The sequence below is a fragment of the Podarcis filfolensis genome, assembly GCF_964270895.1.
Source record: "Podarcis filfolensis genome assembly, chromosome: 16".
NCBI classification, from domain to species: domain Eukaryota; kingdom Metazoa; phylum Chordata; class Lepidosauria; order Squamata; family Lacertidae; genus Podarcis; species Podarcis filfolensis.
The window spans coordinates 6,815,318-6,834,223 of NC_139620.1; the positions used below are offsets into that span (position 1 = coordinate 6,815,318).

The 18,906-nt window shown below is 44.8% G+C and overlaps 1 long non-coding RNA gene across 1 annotated transcript; it reads left to right on the forward strand.

The window, feature by feature from the left end:
• Positions 1–13,049: 13,049 nt before the first annotated feature.
• Positions 13,050–18,240, forward strand: LOC310751985. Its single transcript, XR_014542757.1, has 3 exons — positions 13,050–13,235; positions 15,298–15,416; positions 17,981–18,240. It is a non-coding gene; the product is annotated as an uncharacterized lncRNA (long non-coding RNA).
• The last annotated feature ends 666 nt before the right edge of the window (positions 18,241–18,906 follow it).

The window sequence follows — 18,906 nt, forward strand, 5'->3', positions numbered from 1 at the left end:
GCGCCTGCCAACCTAGCAGTTCGAAAGCACCTTCGGGTGCAAGTAGATAAATAGGGACCGCTTACCAGCGGGAAGGTAAACGGCGTTCCGTGTGCTGCGCTGGCTCGCCAGATGCAGCTTGTCACGCTGGCCACGTGACCCGGAAGTGTCTGAGGACAGCGCTGGCTCCCGGCCTATAGAGTGAGATGAGCGCACAACCCTAGAGTCTGGCAAGACTGGCCCGTACGGGCAGGGGTACCTTTACCTTTACCTATTTAAATATGAGTAGGAAAACCAGAGCAGCCCTTGACATTGTTGTAGGGAAAAAAGCACTGGTGACATCCATTGTTTTCAGATTTTAAAATGTCCAGTTTTTTCATCAAAATCTCAATGTTTTTGGGGTTTCATTTACAAAAACAATAAGTATTGCCGGACTATTTTGGGTTGGGCGATGGTCTGCGCCTACAGATCTGTACACAGAATCTGTCGACCATCCCTGTCATCTTCTTGTCTTTGCCTAATAGCAAAAGGTCAATTTTTTTCCTTTTGCGGGAGGTCAGCGAGCCTCACCAGTAGGGGATCCATGATCTTACTACGTGCCTCTTCATAAGAGGGACATCTAAAGAACAAGTGTTCTGGGCTTCCTATCTCTCCCAATGGACAGGTGCAAAGTCTCTGAGCATAGGGGACTTTTCTAAAAGCTCCATCAAGGACCGGCAAGGGAAGAGCTGAGCTTCTGGCGAATGTAAAGGCCCTTCTTGAAACCCTAGATACGAGAAAGAAGAGACATGCTGCCAGTGCGGCTATATCTCTCTCGATTTCTCCAATTCTATAGTCGGGGCACCTTGCACAGTCCTGCTGTCTCTTGGTGTCTAATATACTTTGCCTGACCATAGCTTTTGCCTGGCCCGAGCCCAGACTTAGAAGGGCTTGAGGGGCAAAACCCAGTTTCCAGAGGGTGTTCAGGACTGCAGTTTGCCAGCCCGACTGGAATTGGTCACAGAGGATCAATGGGGCTATCCCTCGGGAGAGCAGGTTCAATGTCAGCCATTTGCAGATTGATGTTAGGCAGATGCTAGCCTCCACTCTCATCACCCCCGTTTCCAATCTAACCCATGTGTTTGAGACACATCTGGGGACTTGGAGGAGAGCTCTAAGAAGTCTAGATTGAACTCTCTCAAGTGGGGAGAAAGCAGAGGAAGGCGGGCCCAAAAAGGAACCATAGAGGAGTTGTGCCAAAGTTTTGGCCTTGTATAATTTTAGAGCTGCGGGGACGAAGAAGCCCCCTTGTGGTCTGAAGAATTTAAGGATACAATTTGCATTTCCCCCCGCTGAACTCCCAATGTTTATGTGTAGTTTGTTGGTTCCTAAGGCCTATACCACCATTCCTAGATACTTGTAGTTTGTGACTTGTTCTAGTTTATGGTCTTGGAGTTCCCTGCTTCTAAGCTTTGGTTTTATCCCAAAAGCAAGTATCTTGGTCTTTTGATAGTTGATTTTGAGACATTCAGATTCACAGTATGTTGTGAGCTTTCTTTTGAGTCCAATGGGGGTTCTAGATAGAATTACCGCATCATCGGCATATAGCAGGACCGAAATATGCCGATTTGCAAGCTTCGGTGGGTGGAGTTCTGAGTCATTGAGTGCAGATACTAAGTTATTTAGATAGAAATTAAATAGTAGAGGGGCCAATAGGCACCCTTGCCTGACTCATTTGAAGGTTTTAATAGGGTCCGTTAGGTGTCCTAGGCAGCTGCACCTGACTCTAAGAGCCGTGTTTGCATGCAGTGCCTGAATTAAGAGCAGGAGCCTTCTATCTATATTGGTACCCTGTAGTCTGTTCCAGAGTCTGTTTCTGGACACTGTATCAAATGCTTCTTTTAGGTTGACAAAGGCAGCATATAGTGAGGCCTGCCCTCCTGATTTGTATTTGTCGATAAGATGTTGTAACGTTAGACAATGATCTATCGTGGACCTTCCGGGTCTGAAGCCCACTTGTTCTATTGCCAGGATATCTTCATTTTCTAGACATTCTGTAAACTTATTAAGGAGATGCTTTGAGTAGAGTTTACTAATCACACTTAATAATCTAATTGGCCTATAATTTGCTGGGCCAATAAGTATTCTCATCTGCAATGTTCCTTGTAGTTTGCTTGATATATGCCTCTCTTGTTATCTGCTATTGTTTAGCCTGGTATATGTTTTCCATATAAATAATTTCTAAGAGATCATAATTACACACACACAGTAATAGCTACAAAGAAGATGGTAGACTTGTCCCTTCCCCAATGTTTTCAATGTTTTTGTTAATATAGGCAGTTGGGATTTTTTATCTTGAAAGTCTGAGAAAAAAGGGAAAGAAGGAGGCTTCTCTAATCATCTCCTTTATCTTCCAGCTCCCTCAAGAGCTAGTGGTAGTCCCCATCTCTCCCCAACAACAACAAGAAGAGACACTGAATACAGATGCACATTGCACAGACATGGAATTGGATAGCACTGAGCTGGCAGATACCAGGCATTCCTCTGCAATGTTTGCCACGATTCAGCAATGATTTTGGCCCTGAAACAGTCATGAGAAAAACAATAATGCTACAAACTAATTAAAAATAACACAGAGCCTCCCACAATGAGGTAGAATGTAACACGTATATGTAACTTGGTTCGGAATGCAAGGGAGCTTCTTGATCAGATTCCATGGCAGTTCTGCAGGCTTCAGATTGCAGGCACGCTAATGAATGGATTACATTCAAAACAGGCTGGATGCAACGCTCATATTCTTTTTTGCACTGTGACCCAATATGCTGAATAAAGAGACACATTCAGAAATAAATAAACTCAAATCCACCAGTAATAAACTCAAATCCACCATATTCTCTAATCTTGGGAACTGTTACTCACGTGCGTACGCATACACGTGTATATATATATATATATATATATATATATATATATATATATATATATATAAAGACACCAGTAATTTATGTAAATGGAAAATATAAAGAAGACAAAACATTAACAAATATCAGTGTCAGACATCAGTATTAGTACAATAAAATAAAATAGATGGAAATAGCCTTCCTAATTGAATCAGGCGTTTGTCATGAGTCAGTGACTCATTTTGGGAAATATTTTAGTAGTAGCATACTTTTCAGCAACTAGTGAAATGTTCAAAATGGTAGAGCCTCTCAGACTTCTTTTTTTTAAAATGAATTTTTATTAAGGTTTTCCATTTTATACAAACAAAAGAAAGAAAAAAAAGCACAAAGAAAAAAGACAATATTAAAAACACATAATTTTCAAAACCTAGTTTCCAAACCATCGTCCTTTGACTTCCTCGAACCTCCCCTTCTTGTTTTCTAGATCAAATTATTTATCCAGCAAATCCTGATCTCCTAACTTCACAATTAATTAACCCTTTATTTTATTTTCAGCTTCTTAAATTATTGTAGCTTAAACCTTATTAAAACAAGAAAAAAAGAAAAAATATTTCTTCCATATTCTTTTACCATGACAGCTAGAAACCATTAATTTCAATCCAACTCCCTTCAAAATTCAGTAATATTACAGTATTTCTTTAAATAGTCCTTAAATTTCTTCCAATCTTCTTCTGCCGACTCTTCTCCCTGGTCGCGGATTCTGCCGGTCATTTCTGCCAATCCCATACAGTCAATCAGCTTCGTCTGCCATTCTTCCAGAGTGGGTAGATCTTGCGTCTTCCAGTGCTTTGCTATAAGTATTCTTGCTGCTGTTGTTGCATACATAAAAAAAGTTCTATCCTTCTTTGGCACCAATTGGCCGACTATGCCCAGAAGAAAGGCCTCTGGTTTCTTCAGGAAGGTATATTTAAATACCTTTTTCATTTCATTATAAATCATCTCCCAGAAGGCGTTAATCCTTGGGCACGTCCACCAAAGGTGAAAGAATGTACCTTCAGTTTCCTTACACTTCCAACATTTATTATCGGGCAGATGATAGATTTTTGCAAGCTTGACTGGTGTCATGTACCACCTGTATATCATTTTCATAATATTCTCTCTTAAGGCATTGCATGCCGTAAATTTCATACCGGTGGTCCACAACTGTTCCCAGTCAGCAAACATAACGTTATGACCAATATCTTGTGCCCATTTGATCATTGCAGATTTAACTGTTTCGTCCTGCGTATTCCACTGCAACAGCAAGTTATACATTTTTGACAAAATCTTAGTTTTAGGTTCTAGCACTTCTGTTTCTAATTTAGATTTTTCCACCTGGAAGCCAATTTTCTTGTCTAGATTGTATGCCTCCATTATCTGATAATAATGTAACCAGTCATGCACTTTATTTTTTAGCTTCTCAAAACTCTGTAATTTCAATCTGTCCCCTTCTTGTTCCAAAATTTCCCAATATTTTGGCCAATTGGCCTCCATATTGAGCTTTTTCTGAGCTTTCGCTTCCATTGGCGACAACCACCTTGGGGTTTTGTTTTCCAATAAATCCTTATATCTAATCCAGACATTAAACAGAGATCTCCTAACAATATGGTTTTTAAACGCTTTATGTGCTTTAACCTTGTCATACCACAAATATGCATGCCGAGCCTCTCAGACTTCAATGGGCAAAAGGGCTAGAAGATTTACACAGACACTGCACCTTGACGGGTGGAAATTCTGAACATACATTTGACTTCTGCTTTAATGGATGAGATTGAAGTTGGATCCAGATACAATGGAGGTCCTCACAATCTAGAAGTTTGTTTTGAGACCCACTTAAGATAGGGGAAATGAAACTATGGTCCTCCAGATGTTGTTGAACTCCAAAACCCCTCAGCTCCAACCAACATGGCCAATGGTCAGGGATGATGAGAATCATAGACAAAGAACATCTGAGAGACCACAGAGATCCCACCCGCATTTCATACTATCCAACTTTCCCAATTTCCCAGGTATTATGAAAGCCATCTCAGCTTCTCATTTGATCCTGGAATGTCCCTATTTTTCCCACCAGTGCTGCCACCACCAGTCTCAGGGAGGAGGAGAATCTGGCCCTTGTCCTGAGTGCTGGCGGAAACTGTGGCTGCAAGGGAGCACCCCATGGCCTCTTTCCTTGGGCTGCTCATAGCAGCTGCTGGAGAGGAAGAAAGGAGCTACACCATATTCCAGGGCTCAGCAAACTTTTTCAGCAGGGGGCTGGTTCACTGTCCCTCAGACCTTGTGTGGGGCCGGACTATATTGGGGGGGGGGGATGAGTGAATTCCTATGCCCCACAAATAACCCAGAGATGCATTTTAAATAAAAGCACACATTCTACTCATGTAAAAACACACTGATTCACAAACCGTACATGGGCCCAGTTTAGAAGGTGATTGGGCTGGATCTGGGCCCCAGGCCTTAGTTTGCCAACCCATGCCTTATACTATAAAGTGCTCAGAAAGACCGGTCATTATTAATTCCCACAGGGGGTCACTCAACAGTCAGCAATAAGTGGATTCATTGACATCCTTTTCTCTGGCCTCCACATTCATATAAGATAATAATAGTGGTCTATTTCTTCCCTGAATTCCCTGTTTTTAGGATTTCTGGAAACCTCTGGTTGGCTGCTGGGCTAGATGCACCTTTGCTTTGATCCAGCAGAGAATGTTCAGAAGAACAGCAGACCAGTGTGATTTGTACTTTGAAATTTTTGCACTTTAATTCTTAGCCTTTTATGGATTTGGTAGCTGAAATATACTCAGAGTCGCGAAGTGATTTCATGCTCTTTATTCAGCTCATAGTGGTGAGGAGGAATGAAAGTCCCCTCAAAGTATCTGCTTTATATACATTATTTACACAATGGGCTGCACATGATTGGCTAATTCCAGAATTCTACTTTAAGCCAATCAGGTTGTGGATTCACTTCTATCTGGAGCATGATTTAGCATAAATTTGTACATTTCTATGCATTCTGAACACTGGATGAAGCAGCTTGAGTGCGCTTTATCATAATAGGTTGCTATGTGCTAAGCACTAAGTTCTACTCAGAGTAAAACCATTGAAATTAAAGGACCGGTCATTATTAATTCCCACAGGGGGTCACTCAACAGCCAGCAATAAGTGGATTCATTGACATCCTTTTCTCTGGCCTCCACATTCGTATAAGATAATAATAGTGGTCTATTTCTTCCCTGAATTCCCTGTTTTTAGGATTTCTGGAAACCTCTGGTTGGCTGCTGGGCTAGATGCACCTTTGCTTTGATCCAGCAGAGAATGTTCAGAAGAACAGCAGACCAGTGTGATTTGTACTTTGAAATTTTTGCACTTTAATTCTTAGCCTTTTATGGATTTGGTAGCTGAAATATACTCAGAGTCGCGAAGTGATTTCATGCTCTTTATTCAGCTCATAGTGGTGAGGAGGAATGAAAGTCCCCTCAAAGTATCTGCTTTATATACATTATTTACACAATGGGCTGCACATGATTGGCTAATTCCAGAATTCTACTGTAAGCCAATCAGGTTGTGGATTCACTTCTATCTGGAGCATGATTTAGCATAAATTTGTACATTTCTATGCATTCTGAACACTGGATGAAGCAGCTTGAGTGCGCTTTATCATAATAGGTTGCTATGTGCTAAGCACTAAGTTCTACTCAGAGTAAAACCATTGAAATTAAAGGACCCACGCTAGTCAACTTCATTAATGCCAGTGGAACTGCTCTGAGTAGGAGTAGCACTGGATGCACACCATGACCCAAATACCAAATCAAATTGGGCTTAATCATAAGGATCCAGGCATCAATTAAGTCAGGTTGAAATAGTTCAAGATGGATGCAGACCAGGTAGGACAGACTGGGTTCATCTGGGGCTGTTAAGAGGATAAGAATCAGACAGAACGTAGAAGCAGGAATTGGGCAGGATAACCCACAAAAGGCTGAGCCCTACCAAACTGCTGGCTGTGTCTTCCCAAGAGAAGGGGTGGCAGATGGATGCCTTTAGGTGTGGGGTACTTCTTTGGAGCATGAAGCCCTTTTCAGCCCAATGCTACATGACACTGCCTCTTGCCTGCTGCCCCACTGGTGAAGCGGTGTCCCACAGAAGAAGAAGAGTTTGGATTTGATATCCCGCTTTATCACTACCCGAAGGAGTCTCAAAGTGGCTAACATTCTCCTTTCCCTTCCTCCGCCACAACAAACACTATGTGAGGTGAGTGGGGCTGAGAGATTTCAGAGAAGTGTGACTAGCCCAAGGTCACCCAGCAGCTGCATGTGGAGGAGCGGGGAAGCGAACCCAGTTCACCAGAATACGAGTCCACCGCTCTTAACCACTACACTACACTGGCTTTCAATGTCTCCACTCAACAGCTGTTGAAAGGAGGCAATCATACTTGCCAGGTGCTTCTTCCCAAGCATGCTTTCTTTGGAGAGAGAGAAAAAAACACTTGTGAAAGACCACCCTGCAGAAATTATCCCCCATGGGGATTGGGGGAGAGAGACACCATGTCTCCTTTCTGTGAGGAGCTAGCCGGCTGCCGGCTTGCTAACACAGCACACAAGGCGTATTTAGCTTGAAGATGTATTGCAAAACAAGTTGTTCGCCACAACCACTCCCGCCGAGCAGCCATGCATCAAATCAAGTTGACTCTTCTGAAGAGTACTTCCGGGACCTGCAGAATAGCCTGAAATTCTGACCCTTACTTTTCGTGGTTTGTTTTCTGTCTAAGAGCGTCCCCATTCATCTAGTCTCGGGACTAATAGGGTCAGCAAACTCCCCATCGGGTGAAGAACTATTCCCCCTCCTATGGGCCGAGAGTGACTGAGATTCTTGAGAGAGCTGGCTACCATCCAGCCCGCCCTTTCTGAGCTGATAAGCTGCATTCCTACCAACTCCCAAGAGAGGAGGGTTTGTATGCCCACTAGTTCCAGTTGTCTGAGAAATCTGCATGCGTCTCTGTTCTCCCTCTGTTTGACTGCTTTCTATCTCAGGCTGTACTTCCTGGCTTTGGCTTGGCATGTTCGTGACACTTTGCCCTGTCTGCTTCCAGCCATATGTTTAGTTGGGCGTTTGTTTTTTAAGCCGCCTCATTAAACATTACCCCCTGCCCCAACCAATTTGGGATAGGGATCCAGGGTGTTGTGTGTTGTCTCTAGTTTGGCCCAGAGTGAGTTGGGCTTATTGGGGGCTGAGTCCAAAGCAAATATGGAATGTTGGGTACAGAACAATTCATTAGGAACATCCATATTAGATTTTTGATCTTGGTTGAATGCCATATAATAAGTGGGAAAGCATGAAGCTGGGATAGCTCAGTTGGTACAGCATGAGGCCCTTAATCTCAAGGTTGTGGGTTTCAAGCCCCACGTTTGGCAAAAGGTTCCTGCATTTGCAGGTGCTGTAGAACATCCAGTCTAGATCACCCTTGTGATCCCTTCCAATTCTACAATTCTATGAATGGTTATTTCATCCACATCATCCCCAAAACCACATCTGTTTTGAGCAACCACCACTCCTCCTCAAACCTGAGTCTGATTCCCACAGATAAGATAATGAAATGGAGACAATAGAACCACTACAGTGGCACCTCAGGTTACAGATGCTTCAGGTTAGAGACACTTCAGGTTACAGACTCTGCTAACCCAGAAATAGTACCTCGGGTTAAGAACTTTGCTTCAGGATGAGAACAGAAATTGTGCAGTGGCGGTGCGGTGGCAGCAGGAGGCCCCATTAGCTAAAGTGGTGCTTCAGGTTAAGAACAGTTTCAGGTTAAGAACGGACCTCTGGAACAAATCAGGTTCTTAACCCGAGGTACCACTGTATTTCTAAGGTGAGCAGCTTCAAGAAGGCCAAGAAGGCTGAGTGGTAAAATAGCTCATTGAGGAATCATTTATTTCTGTTCATTCACAGCTTCACGTTCTCGAGTCAGTCCAGAAGATCCAATTGTCATTTGCAGTCTCACTTCAATCCCTGTATACTTGTGGCATACAAAGGATGAACAGGTTAAATCAGATATGATAAACTGGGCAAAGGACTTAGGACATAACATACAAATGGCAGATTGGAAGAGACTATGGAGAATAGATTTGAAATTCACAGCATGTTGTACGCTCAAAGAAAATTATAGGAAAATGATGTACTGGTGGTATCTGACTCCTGCTAAGTTATCCAAAATGTATAGAACAAGCTCCAATATTTGTTGGAAGTGCAAAGAAAATGAGGGTACCTTTTATCATATGGGGTGGTCATGCAATATAAAGTCTTTGGGGGAATTTATATACAATGAATTGAAAAAAAATGTTTAAAATAACATTCGTCAAAAAGCTAGAAGCATTTCTATTAGGAATTACAGGTTCCGGTATCCCAAAAGACCAGAAAAGACTGTTTATGTGTGTGACAATGGCTGCAAGGATGCTACTAGCCCAAAGATGGAAAGAACTAACAGTTCTGACCAAGGAAGAATGGCAAGCCAAACTGCTGGACTACGCTGAAATGGCAAAACTGTCTGGGAGACTCAGGAATCCAGAAGGTAAAGACTTGAAAAAAGGATGGGGGAAATTTATAAATTACTTAGGTGACCATTGTAAACAAACAGAAACGTTAGCAGGACTCTAAAAATAACTTGTAAAGAAACAAAAAATACGGATAATTCAGAGAGATGGAAACTGTGGAGAACGTAGTGATATGTAGCTTTAGAAAGGCGATGGGGGGAAGTCACAAGAGCCAGAGAATCTCATATATGGAGATGGTAAAAGTTTTTTTTCCTCTTTTTAGTATTTTGAATCTGTTATTGTAAAAACCAATCAAAAATATTTTTTAAAATCCCTGTATACTTGCGATCATGTCTGTGACCTTTGGCTCTGTGGGAGTCCCATCAACCACCATCTCAAGAGGACTCCTTTCATTTGCTGCTGTGTCATTTGGGAAGACTCCCTGTTCCTGTTAATTGCGGTGTGGCATGATTTCTGCCTCCCCTTGATTAATACTTTGGAGGTGTAATAAAATAACACTAATAAGGTGGTGCTGGCTACGGTTGTAGCGGAGCGGCAATTGCCAAATGGAACAGTTGCCTGTTGCCTTTGCTGTACTGTTTGTACTTTCTATGTGCCGCCAGCCTCTCGGAGTATTGCAAAGATAATCTTTCACACATTTCGCTCCAGGGCACACGCGATACTTCCTCATTATTATTCATTACAGTTACAAGAGCCAGGCAAAGAATTGTGAATGTTTCCTTTGATCCTTTTGGCACCTACCCAACTAGTCGATTCATTAAGCATTAAAGAATGGGTATTACTGAAACCTCAATCCAGCAGTCTTGTTAACTGTAATTAAAAAGGAATGCCATTTGGTCGGAGGCAGCAATGCTACTGAATATCAGTTTCTGGAAACTGCAGGAGGGGAGAGCCTTGTTGTGCTTGCGGATTTTGTGCAGGCATCTGGTTGTGAGAACAGGATACTGGACTAAGGTTACCAGATTTCTTTCAATGAATCCGGGGACACTTTAAATAAATAAAGACTACACGTTCGGGATGTTGATGCTGCAGCGATGGCGGTGGCAGAGAGGTGGCCGCTGCCCTGACCTCAACCACCACGTTTCCCCTTCCTCCGAGGCTTCTATCTCCTTTCTCCATGAGCCTGGGCAGCCCGAGTTGTTGGTTCTTTGGTGGTGGTGGGGAAGCGGTGCTCGGTACGTCAGGCATGGAAGGTGGAGAAGGAGGGCCGAGAGTGGCGGTGACGGTGAGGCTCGGGCAGCGCGATGCCGCCCTTCCCATCAGAGCAGACCCAATCCCATTCCTACTTATGTGCAAGCAGGAGGGGGCGGGGATCTCTCAGCTGTGAAGCGAGGCTTCATGCTGCCTATCAGAGCTTGCGTGCAAGCAGGAGGGGGCAAGGATCTCTTAATTAGGCAATGGGAAACCTCCCTTCCCAGCTGAGGGATCCCATTAGTTGCTGGGGTCAGGGAAGGTGGACGCAGCCCGGAAGCTGCATCTTAGAGCCCCTGCACCACCATCATATGGGGACTTCTGAGCAGTTCCTGAAGCCAGCCAACTGTCCTGGGGACATTAGATGAAATCCGGGGACATTCCGGGGATGGAATTTGTCCGGGGACTTATTCACAAATCCAGGGACTGTCCCCGGGAAATGGGGATGTTTGGTAACCCTAGACTAAATGGGCCAGCACAACCCAAGGCTTCAAGAAATCACTTTATCCTAATCTTCTAAAATATATCCTTTCCACAGACTTAATTGAACCACTGGGGGCTCTGTGTTCCATCTTTGTTGCATAGACTTTCATCAAAAATTTAAACCGGATAGCATAAAAATAATCTGAGTTAGATTTTTCCTGGCTACCTTTCTAGTTGTCTCTGTGTGAGATATCCCAGACTCTACGAAACCAATAAGCAGTCAATGGAGTTAAGCAAATTTCCAGTGACTGGCTATTGACATTCTTGCCGCTAATAATAAAAAGACCAGAGACTTATTCTGGGATTTGTATTTCTTTCTATTGAAAGCAAGGTCAAGGCTGGATCTGGTGCTAATGGTTGATCCGTGTTTTGAAATATAATGGTAAAAACCTTTATTCAAAAATTATATAAAACCTCACATTCCCATTATATGTGCATGTAAGTTCCTATAGTCTTACAGTCCTACCAGCAAAGTGGAGAAATATTTGTATTGATTTTGGAAAGGCTTACTGGAAGCAAATACCACCTAAGTATGATTTTTAAAGTGGATTTTGAGAAGATACAGTTTTTAAAGAATCATTTACCAAAATCTGATCCCATTTATCCGACTTACATTCTTCAATTTGATATTTAAGGTCACCCTCCCAGGCTATCCTAAGACTTGGTGGAGAACCAATTGCCTGGCTTATTAGTAATTTGTAAAAACTGGATACCAAGCCTTTAGAAATCAGAGATATAGGAACAATTAAGGATTCAAGAGTAGTTAGAGAATGCCAACAATCCCCCTTATGGGCTAAAGATTTAGTAAATGCAGTTATTTGAAGTGTCTCGCAAGAGTAGTGCATGCTCTGGTTATCTTCCACTTGGACTACTGCAATGCGCTCTACATGGGGCTAGCTTTGAAGGTGACCCGGAAACTGCAATTAATCCAGAATGCGGCAGCTAGACTGGTGAGTGGGAGCATCCGCCGAGAACACATAACACCGGTCCTAAAAGACCTACATTGGCTCCCAGTATGTTTCCAATAACAATTCAAAGTGTAGGTGCTGACCTTTAAAGCCCTAAATGGCCTCTGTCCAGTATACCTGAAGGAGCATCTCCACCCTCATTGTTAAGTCCGGACACTTAGGTCCAGCTCTGGCAGTTCCCTCCCTGCGAGAAGCAAAATTACAGGGAACCAGGCAGAGGGCCTTCTCGGTGGTGGTGCCCACCCTGTGGAACGCCCTCCTATCAGATGTCAAGGAAATAAACAACTATCAGACTTTTAGAAGACATCTGAAGGCACCCACGATTTCCGGTGTCTGTACAGACACGATTTCTGGCATTTACACAGATGCCATATCCGGCACCGCAGAAGCAAGTACCCACGCCGCGCCGCGCCACACCAAACCGAACTGCACTGCTTTAGCGTAGCGCGCAGGGACTCGCCGAGTGGCCGTTTCAGTTTGGGGGCAGCTCATGGGCTGGCTAAACGACCCCTGTGGGCCGCTTGTGGCCCATAGGCCTTAGGTTGCTGACCCCTGCGAACACCACCACAAATGAATTAGCAGGAACTGAGAGAACTTCCAAAATGCTGCGTCCATCTCAAGCCTAGCATAACTGCACATGACTAAAACATCCTTCCGCCTCCAAGAGCTATTGGCAGTGGTGTCGATGCCTTTCAGGAGGCCCCGAGAAAGTACAAACAGTACAGTAAAGTGCAACAGGTAGCTGCCCATTTTGGCAGCCGCCAGACATTTCTCTGTGTAAGGATTGTAGCCATCATTGGCTCATTATTTTTAAATTAAGCCTCCAAAGGACTCATCTGGGGGCGGGGTGTATGTGAAAATCATTTCACACAGCAATTAACAAGAACAAAGTCTTTCCGAATGAGGCGGCATAACATCAGATGAAAGGTATCACTTTGGCATGTGGTTGAGGGAACTCCCACATGGCTAATGGTCAAAAACAGGGTTGTAAATATCCAGGGACTGCATATACCAACTGGATCTTTAGGGCTGCCTCAGGACTCTGACCTTGTGAATGAAAGACTATAAAAGGATATCATACACAGCTCTGTTCCAACAGCGTCTGTCGGCAGCCTTTGTCTCCAGCTTCGCATATTCGGCTTCTTCGGCTGCTGGTGGTATGAACCCTTTTTAACTGAATCTCTTGGGGGAAGAATGTCTCTCTTTGGAATGTGTTGTCGTGCTTTTGCTTTCAAATGTTAATAGTTTGGACTTGTGTTTAAGTTGGGACTGTTGGGCTGCTTGAGACTGTTAGCATCTTGAGTTTCTGTGGGTAATTAGCTGAAATAGACATTTTCACGAGGGAGGCAGGTGGCATTGTGGTCTAAACCACAGAGCCTAGGGCTTGCTGATCAGAAAGTTGGGGGTTCGAATCCCCGTGACGGGGTGAGCTCCCGTTGCTCGGTCCCTGCTCCTGCCAACCTCGCAGTTTGAAAGCATGTCAAAGTGCAAGTACAGTGGTACTTCGGGTTAAGAACTTAATTCGTTCTGGAGATCCGTTATTAACCTGAAACTGTTCTTAACCTGAGGTACCACTTTAGCTAATGGGGTCTCCTGCTGCCACCGCTGCGCAATTTCTGTTCACATCCTGAAGCAAAGTTCTTGACCTGAGGTACTATTTCTGGGTTAGCGGAGTCTGTATCCTAAAGCGCCTGTAACCTGAAGCACCTGTAACCCAAGGTACCATTGTAGATAAATAGGTACCGCTCCGGCAGGAAGGTAAACGGCGTTTCCGTGCGCTGCTCTGCTTCACCAGAAGTGGCTTAGTCCTGCTGGCCACATGACCCGGAAGCTGTATGCCGGCTCCCTCGGCCAATAAAGCAAGATGAGCGCCGCAACTCCAGAGTCGTCTGTGACTGGACCTAATGGTCAGGGGTCCCTTTACCCTTTACCTTAGGCATTTTCACAGTCAAGATGGAGATGTGTGATTCACAGATTTTGTCCAAAACCAAAGAAATTAGATTTTAAAGTTGATTACAGAGGCCTACCCTCCCCCCCCAAAGGTAAATATTTCTTGTTCAAATAATAAGTAGCTCAGTGTTGAACCACAACGCTTGCCACCACCACCAATGCCAGAACGACTGAGCTGCAGTGATCTGACAGGTGACACACGTCACCACGAATGCCACTTTTTACTGTGATTGCATGCCTTTATTTTATTGCAAGCAAAAGTAAAAATGGGCGGTGAGGAAGGTGCCTGTCACCTGAGGCAAATAAAAAATAAAAAAATGGCCCCAGGAAACCCATCAGGTCAACCCATGTACCTTCATATTCTCACACTTTGTGTTGGCTTTCCTAGATCTATGTCTCAGATAGAAATTGGAATGAGACTCTTCAAACATCCCTGCTGGTCTCACTGCAAAGGTCTCTCACTCACCCCTTGCCCACCTGCATGGTTGCGCCCCCTCAAAATTGCGCACCTAGGGTCGCTGCCTCATTGTTTCCCCCTCTGTCCAGCTCATGAAAGGTAGTTCACACATCCTTTGTGAAATATACTCGGAGTCGAGAGTGGATTTCATGCTCTTTATTCAGCTCGTAGTGGTGAGGAGGAATGGAAGTTCCCCCAGAACGTCTGCCTTATATACATTATTTACACAATGGGCCCCACGTAATTGGCTAATTCTGGGATTCTCCTGTAGGCTAATCAGGTTGTGGATTCCCTTCCACCTGCAGCTGGATTGGGTGGCTCCTGTGGACCAATCAGACTGCTGCATTCTGAATCCTATTGTTCTAGGACCAATCAGACTGTTGCCTTTTGGATCCTATTCAACTCAGTACATACTCAGTACCTTGTATCCTTGCCTTGTTGTACTACCTGTGGGTGAGGAACGAAGTCCCCATTCTCCCTGTGGGGGGGGGGCGGGGAGCATGTGGGAAGATGATGGATGGAGCCCCAATGAGATCCCCACTTCTGTTTCCCCCCTCCCCTTAAATGTTTGCAATGGCCTCTCTTCTCGACGTTGCAGAATGCAAGTGAAAATGGGGTATCTATACAAAAGTGAAAGTTCTGGCAGCTGTATATTATAATTTAATCTATCCAATTTTAATGCTTTCAAAAGTATTTCCCCACAATGCCTTTAACTGTACAATTAAGATCATAATTTAAAGAGGGCATTTATAGACACCAGCATTTGCCTGCTTAAATTTTAACATAATGTTTTCTACCCCACATTATTTCAGGTTCATGGCCTCCTTTTCAGCGGAGCTCAATGTCCCCATACACATAGCCTATGTCTCTCCACATGACGTGTATTCTGTAAACTTTATGCTCGACTTGCTCAACCCTGGCATAACAATGCGTAAGTCCTCATAGTGCCCTCAGTCCCAACGGCAATGCTAGACAGTGAGGTGTTCAAATAAAGGTTCAGGTCCACTGTAATAAGAAAGGTTCAAAGTCAAACCATAAGGTCAGGTTCCCACCTCTACAGAAGAGCCAAGGTTGGGATCCTGGGATCAGTCCCAAAATCACAGGCCAGTGGAGGTCCCAAAGCAGACTGATCTGCTTTTAAATACCTCTTTCTTTTACTCATTCCTAGGTTTCACTCCTAGGCATGGGGGGGCATGTCTATCTTAGATACATTATTTCCAACAGGTCTACACTGAGTAGAACTTAGCTGGCTACAGCCCTACATCTAAAAAGAACAGCCCCCATATATATTATAAAAAGGGTCCTCACATGTAATAATATAAATCAGCAATGTAGGGAACATAATGCCATAGTTAGTTAGTTATTTCAGCAGCAGCAAACACCACTGCAATAAGTATTAGGTAGTTATGATTTTATATATTTGGAGGTGAGGAGCATCTGGCTGCAACATCCATTGCCCCATTGATCACCAGGGTTGATTCGGCTGATCTGGCTAGCTAGGCAAGTGTCCCCTCCCTCCCTCAATGGTCCATGTACACCCCCTGTCAGTACGCCTTTGAGCTGATGCCAGCAACTGGGCTCAACAACTGGATCTGCCCCAACTGGGCTAGGTGACTGGAGTAAATCTGAAGCGCTACTGGCTTGAATGAGTGTTCTCTCAAACACACCTTCTCTCAAACCCAAGGAGTCCCATGTTCTGGTCAACCAGTCAACTGGGCTGTGTTCTCGCACCTACCTCTGAAAGTGTTCCCAATGCCTCAGAGCCCACCGTGTTCACGCAGATGGGGTGTGCTGGTCCCATGGGTTACCCAAAAGACGAGGTCCAAGTCCGGTTTGTGGTCAAAGGTACAACGTGGAGGCAGTCCGTAGCAGCTGAAGCTGGGTGCAGGGCAGGGAGTCAGGTGAAGTCAGGAACAGGCATGCAAGCAGGGAGCCAGGGCGGGTCTGGAGCTCAGGCAGGAAAGCAGGACAGGGTTCAGGCAGGAACTAGCAACCAACAATGTTGCTCCCTCAACTTGGGACTGGGGCTGGCCAGCTTTTATCTGCCCCGAGGCATAGGGTGGTCCCAATCCTCAGGTGACTCGCCTCTCCTGGCCTGGAGGCGAGCACTCCTCCTGCGGGAACTTAGTTCCCTCCACCTCTCTGCCCTGAGCCTCTGCAGCTCTGGAGAGGCTCGAGGGTTACTGGACCCAGAGGCAACCTCAGCTTCCTCTGACGGGGCTGAGAGTGGAGCATTTGCCAGCAATGGGTCCTCCATCACCTCAGGAACCAGAGCAGACTCAGCTGGTGCCTGCACCTGAGGATTCAGCACAGGTGAGGACCCTTCAGGCTCATGCCCCAGCCCTGGCTCAGCTGGTTCTGGAGGCGGGGAATCCTGTGCAGGCTGGGATCCCTCAGGTTCAGCATCCGAGTCCAAATCTCAGGCCATCACATGGGGCCACCTTTGGTTCTGATGATGTGTCGACTTTCCCTGGTGGCTGCCCTTTCAGCATCTTCTGAAGTCCCTTGAGTGCCTCCCGCCCCCAACCTCCCCTTCCCCATCTTCAACTTGTCCCAGTGTATACCAATCATAGCTACATCCCTTGCCGGGATCCCTTTCCCCTTCCCTGGTGCCCTGCCAGTTCATGACTCCCAGTATGTTTCTGAGCACAACTCAAAGTGTTGGTGCTGACCTTTAAAGCCCTAAATGGCCTCAGTCCTTTATACCTGAAGGAGCATCTCCACCCCCATCATCCAGCCCGGACACTGAGGTCCAGCTCCGAGGGCCTTCTGGCGGTTCCCTCGCTGCGAGAAGCAAAGCTACAGGGAACCAGGCAGAGGGCCTTCTCGGTAGTGGTGCCTGCCCTGTGGAATGCCCTCCCAGCAGATGTCAAGGCAATAAACAACTATTTTACTTTCAAAAGACAACTGAAGGCGGCCCTGTTTAGGGAAGTTTTTAATGTCTGACTCTGTATTCTTTTTAATATTCGGATAGAAGCCGTGCAGAGTGGCTGGGGAAACTAAGCCAGACGGGCAGGGTATTATTTTTATTATTTTTATTATTTTTATTATTTTTATTATTTTTATTATTTTTATTATTTTTATTATTTTTATTATTATGACATGTGGCAGTACAGTACTCCACAACAGCACCCCCACCCATGTATCTGGAGGGCTCCCTGGTTCCACCCTTCTTGGTCCATTGCCTGAAATGTTGTGCTGACAGCTTTCTTACTGAGAGAAGGATGAGCTTGTCCCTTTTTTTGAATGGGAACATGATCCCCAGAGGAAGGGGGAGATGGTATGTGAAGTGCACATATTGGAGTAACGGCTGATGAGTATATGGGCCCAGGTGTCAGAAATGCAGAGACTCCCCTTCCAGACAAGTCCAATTTGACTGGATCAAGGATCTCTCAACATCTCTGCCACTCCGCCTTCACCTCACTACCCAATGTTCCTTTCTGTTTTGATGCTCTCTCTCTTAGATTTTTTGCTTTTTGCTTCCTTTCTATCCAGGCGACCCTGAATAATAGAAGCTTGCCACCCATTGATGGATCTCTGGACATTCTTCAGGCCTGAAACAGTTACGATGCTGCCCGTTTCCCAAGAAGCTCTGTTTTCCCCGGTGTACCTTTAACCAGTCATTAATCTTTTGCTCATTTACACTGCGGTGTATTCTTTCCCTTTCTGAAGTTGCTTAATGTATGGGTTCTTTCATGCCACTGTCCCCCACCCCACCCAATAAATCTAACTTATCAGCTTCACAATTAAAGTGATATGGTTCTACAGAGTTTTCATTTCATATTCTCACTTGCAGCTTTCAGGCTGAGTCACAACAACAGCAGCAGCAGCAACAACAACAGCAAAGTTTGTTCTGGGTATAAACTTTTGCGTGTCAAGGTCCCCAAGCCACCCCTCAAATAACTCACAACTCACACATAAATTTTTGTTTAAGGTTATTGGCATAATTTTGGCCACAACTTTATTAAAATACATATCTGTGAGTGGTTGCTTACATCCGAAGTCCATCAGATGCCAGTAACGGAAAACAATATTGGGGAGCAATGGAGCTGAGTCACAGGCCCTCAGCGCTCACCCGCATGACAGGCATAGCAAGGTCAAGCAAACCCTCCAAACTCAGGGTGGGTGGGCGGGTGATCCGGCTCACGCAGCGAAAGAGAAAGCACCAAGCTGCATGCTCGGAATTTAAACAGTTCAGTCCCTCCCACCAAATTTGCAACAAGTAAATTCCCCCAGCAACACAGCCATCCAGTTAAATGCCAGGGTGATATTTTATCACCTTCCTGGCAACAGAGGGGTGACTCAGCAGACCCCACCGCAACACATGCTCTCATTTAGAGAGAACACACTTTGTGTGTATGCATACTTCTTCAGATACACTGAAACACAAGTCACCAGACCCTGATATATAGTGGGAGAAA